The sequence below is a fragment of the Perca fluviatilis genome, chromosome 12 (genome assembly GCF_010015445.1).
Source record: "Perca fluviatilis chromosome 12, GENO_Pfluv_1.0, whole genome shotgun sequence".
Classification (NCBI taxonomy): domain Eukaryota; kingdom Metazoa; phylum Chordata; class Actinopteri; order Perciformes; family Percidae; genus Perca; species Perca fluviatilis.
The window spans coordinates 28673915-28679914 of NC_053123.1; positions in this window are offsets into that span (position 1 = coordinate 28673915).

Genomic DNA, 6000 nt, shown 5'->3' on the forward strand with positions numbered 1-6000 from the left:
GGTGACGCTTTTCACATCCAATATCCAACAAAAAAAATGTGATTCTGGTTCTTGGTGTGGTCCCTCCACGCCCTACTGTCTCCTTGCAGGTGTTGCATATTGCTAACTTGTTATCTTCTGTACACACGCTGAAGAATTTCCAAACAGCTAATATGTTGCAGGTTAATTCACGAGGCTCCTTACATGTGCAAAAATAGCGCGGACACGCGCTTCACACCGCGAGCGGGTACGCGCCACACACGGTGGAGAAGTTGAGAGAAAGGAAAAAGAGACTGTGTCTCTGTCCGTGTGTGCGTGCGTCCTTGAGAACTGTAACATGTTGAATGTAAAACAATGAATGTAAACAAAAAGCTGCTCGCCGTCGCTGCGCTATCCTCGTCACGTAAAGCCCGCCTCAACGGTTGTGATTGGTGTTAAGCCCGCCTCAGCGTTTGTGATTGGTGCCTCCATTTTGAGGACATTGGAAATGGGTTTGAATGGGCTCTTCGCCAGACTGACCTGCAGAGCAAATCTCAAATTTGCCGGAAGGTCGTCAGGGTTTACCCAGGCTAATCGATAAGTTGTTGTGGGAGGGTCATGCCTTTTTTCCAAATTGTTTTGGAGGGTCATAGAAATTTTTTTACTGGCGAGGGGAGGGTCATTTCTTTTTTGGCTAAAGGTCCCAAAACTCCTCCGGTGGCCCCTTAAATTCAATTCAATTCAATTCAATTCAATTTTATTTATAGTATCAAATCATAACAAAAGTTATCTCGAGACACTTTCCAAAACCCCAACAATTACAGTAATTCCATCAAGAGCAAGCATTAGCAGTGGCTATCGCGACAGTGGCAAGGAAAAACTCCCTTTTAGGAAGAAACCTCGGCAGACCCAGACTCTTGGTAGGCGGTGTCTGAGGGGCCGGTTGGGGGTGTGATGAACAGTGGCGATAATAGTCACATTAAAGGTCACAGTGACGTCGAAGGTTATCGTGGAAGTTCATGTCATAGCAGGGCACATCGTGTCATACTGAGTAGTGCAGTCCCCTATACCGGATCCAGACTACTCTGTGCATAGGAACATCACAGCAGGGCATTGCGGGATGTAACGTGGCGCTGCAGAGCATGGGTGGATGCGGCGGATGCAGCAGGATGCAGCGGATGCAGGAGGATGCAGCAGGATGCAGTAGGATGCAGCAGGATGCAGCAGGATGCGGCCGGGATTTGCAGAGAATCACAGAGCATAGCTCTGCGAAGAAGAAACATAAGGACTCCGGGGAGTAAACTCCCCAGAGCTAGATTAGTAACAAGCAATTCTGGGACAGGATGCATACAGAAGTAACAAGTAGAGAAGAGAGAGCAGCTCAGTGTGTCTTAGGAAGGAAACAGCCTCCCCTGCAGTCTAGAATTGTAATAGCATAACTAACTACGAGGAGAAGCAGGTGGGCCGGGTTAGGTGGACGCTGCAACTCCTCACTCCCTAACTATAAGCTTTATCAAAGAGGAGGGTTTTCAGTTTACTCTTGAATGTGGCGACGGTGTCTGCCCCTCGAACCCAGACTGGAAGCTGGTTCCACAGAAGCGGAGCCTGATAGCTGAAGGCCCTGGCCCCCAGTCTACTTCCAGAGACTCTAGGAACCACGAGTAGCCCCGCATTCCGGGAGCGCAGTGCCCTAGTGGGACAATAAGGCACTAAGAGCTCTTCTAGGTATGATGGTGCTTGACCATTTAGAGCTTTGTAAGTCAGGTGGAGGATTTTAAATTCGATCCTAGACTTCACAGGAAGCCAATGCAGAGAAGCTAATACAGGAGAAATATGATCTCTTCTCTTAGTTCTCGTCAGAACACGTGCTGCAGCATTCTGGATCAGCTGGAGAGCCTTAAGGGACTTATTTGGACAACCTGATAATAAGGAATTGCAGTAATCTAGTCTAGAAGTAACGAATGCATGGACTAGTTTTTCAGCATCATTCTGAGACAGGATATTCCTGATTTTGGCAATGTTACGAAGATGGAAAAAGGCTATTCTTGAGGTTTGTTTTAAATGGGCTTGAAGGATATATCCTGATCAAAAATAACTCCCAAATTTCTGACCGCAGTGCTGGAGGCCAGGGCAATACCATCCAGAGTAGCTATATCTTTCAGCGAAGTTACGGCAGTGCGTTGGTCCTATCACAATAAATTCTGTTTTGTCTGAGTTTAACATCAGGAAGTTGTGGGTCATCCAGGATTTTATATCCTCAACACACGTTTGAAGTCTTGCTAACTGACCACTTTCATCTGGCGTAATTGACAGATATAATTGGGTATCGTCGCGTAGCAGTGATAATTATGAGTGTTTCCTAATAATATGTCCTAGAGGAAGCATATATAAGGAAAATAGAATTGGTCCAAGCACTGAGCCTTGAGGAACGCCATGGCTGACTTTGGCGTGCTTGGAGGGTTTATCGTTAATGTTAACAAATTGGGATCGCTCAGAGAAATAAGACTTAAACCATTTTAGTGCAGTTCCTTTAATTCCGACTAAGTGTTCTAATCTCTGTAACAGGATTGTATGATCAATAGTGTCAAAAGCAGCACTAAGATCTAGTAAAACAAGAATGGAGACTAGTGATTTGTTCTTTGCAGCTGTTAGAAGGTTGTTAGAAATTTTCACCAGTGCCGGTCTCTGTGCTATGATTCTTTCTAAATCCTGATTGAAAATCATCAAATAAACTGTTGCTATGTAGAAAATCACATAACTGATTAGCAACCACCTTCTCAAGGATCTTGGATAGAAAGGGAAGGTTAGATATAGGTCTATAGTTTGCTAAGACCTCAGGATCCAGGGTCGGTTTTTTCAGAAGAGGTTTTATCACAGCTATTTTAAATGACTGCGGTACATAACCTGTTAATAAGGACATATTGATCATATCTAGTAGTGAAGTGTTTACCACGGGTAACGCTTCTTTGGGGTAGCCTCGTTGGGATGGGGTCCAAGAGACAGGTAGATGGCTTAGCTGAGGATATCTTTAACATTAATTGTTGAAGGTCTATAGGATAAAAGCAGTCTAAGTATATGTCCGGATTAGTCGTTCGTTCTAAGCGGTCCTGTATTTAAAGATGAACTGTTAGAAGTTGAGGGCAAAAGGTGATTAATTTTATCTCTAATTGTTATAATTTTATCATTGAAGAAGCTCATGAAGTCATCACTACTCAGAGCTAGAGGAATAGATGGCTCAGTAGAGCTATGACTGTCTGTCAGCCTGGCTACAGTGCTGAAAAGAAAACCTTGGGTTGTTCTTATTTTCTTCTATTAGTGAAGAGTAATAGTCTGATCTGGCTTTTCTTAAGGCCTTCCTATAGGTTTTGGAGAACTTTCTTGCCAATCCAGACGGGATTCTTCCACTTTGGTGGAGCGCCACTTACCCTCGAGGTTTGGCGAGACTTGTTTCAATCTGCGAATTTGTTCGTTATACCAAGGAGCTTTTTTCCTTCGCTTCATCGTCTTCTTTTTGAGAGGAGCGACAGAGTCCAAGGTCGATCCGTAGGCAAATTCCGCGACCGATCCACAAATGCATCAACCTGAGAGGGACTGAGGTTAACATAGAGGTCCTCTGTTATTCTAAGGCACGACATAGAGTCAAATGCTGTTGTAATATCTTCCTTAAATTTAGCTATAGCACTGTCAGATAGGCATCTAGTGTAGAAGCCATTATCTAGTTTAGTATGGTCAGGTAGCAAGAATTCAAAAGTAATTAAAAAATGATCTGATAATACCAAATTCTGCGGAAATATTCTTAAGTCCTCAATTTCAATACCATATGCCATCACAATAAATAAATAATGAACAGTCCCTAAATGCCCACACAAAACTTCTGGTCTACAAAGCTGTGGTCCTCCCCACCCTGCTGTATGGGTGTGAGTCATGGACCACATACAGTAGGCACCTGAGAGCCCTGGAGCAACATCATCAAAGACACTTAAGGAAGATTCTGAGGATTAACTGGGAGGACAGACGTACCAACATCAGCGTTTTGAAGGAAGCCAACATGTTCAGTATCACCACCACAATAATGGAGTACCAACTTCGATGGACAAAAAAACGCTTCAAGAAGAATATTAAGATCAGCCTAAAGAAGTTCAAAATTCCAGTAAGCAACTGGGAGCACATCATTTTGGACAGGCGTTGATGAAAGAAAACTGTGCAGGAAGGAGCTGCGCGCCATGACATGGAACTCCGCCATGTCGCAGAGACAAAGTGACAGCACTGAAAGGAAAAAGAGAAAAAGGCTCCTCTACCACTCACTACCTACTTTTCCCTGCCAAAACTGCACCATAAAATGGGGGTCACGTATTGCCCTGTACAGTCATCTAAAGACCCACTTGAAGATGACCCTACGGAGAGGACAGTCATACTTGTTTTGAGTGACTGCAGATGATGAGACATTAAATGGTCTTCACCCTGCCAGCCCCCTTCTGCAAAGTCTGTGTAAAGTCCGATTGAACCTATGTGTAGTAGAGCAGGTCGTTGTCCAGAGAACTGACAGTGAGTGAGTGGGCGTGTTGATGAGTTTTCTACAAAAACGGAAGAAAACACTCACCCGAGAGTGAAAAAGGGTGATTTAGATGCCAAAATTCATTACAAATATGGACTGTGATGTTGTCAGCTTCATGTTTCTACCCAGGCGCCACCCCTCGTCTAAACCAAACAGAGTATGTCCAGTGTGTAATAACACAACTTTGAATGAGGGTTTAACTCCTTTTAAGCTCATATCTATTGAATTTTATTTTATTCATAGTGTCAGATAATAACAGAAGTTATCTCAGGACACTTACATAATTTACAGAGATCCAACAATTGTTATGTATTTGGTGCGACAGTCGTGAAGAAAAATGTCTTTTTGCAGTCAGAAAGCTAGATCAGAACCTGGCTCTAGGTAGATGGCCATCTGCCTCGACCGGTTTGGGGTCAAGAAATATGACTCATAATAATTATGGCAGTGCGTATAATGGAATGACATGATGAACAGTGGCAAATATAGTAACAGTAATATAATAGATCTGTGACTATAAATAATAATAGTAGCAATGGGCGTTGACGAGGATCACTGCAGCAGCCTCAGCCACTATCCAGGTGCCACCACAATCCAACGAAACCTATGAGGCAAGAAAGCACAAGGACAAGGGGGAAGATGCTAAGTTAGTAACATGCACTAATGGGAAATGAATGCAAACGGATGGAGGGACAGAGGAGGAGAAAGGAGCTCATTGTGTCATAGGAAATACCCTGGCGGTCTAAACCTATAACAGCATAACTGAGGGCTGGACCTGAACGCCCCCTAACAATGAGCTTTATCGAAGACGAGAGTTTTAAGCTTACTCGGCAGTAAGCGATTCTGTGCAAAGATTGTTGATATTTGAACTCAACTGCCAAACAAATACAACCTCCCCTTTAGAAGCTCCACAACCCGGATTCACGGACAGATAACTACTGACCAGTAGACACATTTACATGCTGCCTCCCCCACTACCATGAACTGTCTCCGCCTGTTGCCGATTGGCTGGAATAGTGTCTTGTGGCTCATGCGCTCCTTTCTGTTTGTTTTCCATTTACACAACCAGGGGCCTGTTTCACAAAACCAAGATAAGGGATTAAGCCGGGATTTCCCAGTTATCCTGGATGAATTAAGCCTTGATTCGGTTTCACGAAAGCGGAGGCACATAAATCACCATGGAGATTTATTCTGTGCAGCTAGCCTGCTCCTGACCAGGCTAACAGCCATGATTTATTTAATCCTGGAGCCTTTTCTGATCACCCAGCAGTGTTTTTACCTTATTGTTATCAGCCTGGATTAAAATACAACAGGTCCATATTGCTGTTCATTTAAGTACTGTTATTATTTAAAGTTGTGACCATTATTTTTTTATTTATAATTATTCATGTGACAGTCATTGTTACTGTTATATTGCTGTATGAAGACTGCTGTTCATATTGTTGTTAGAAGTTTGATAGATATATTATGGCAGTTGTTGAGATAATAAA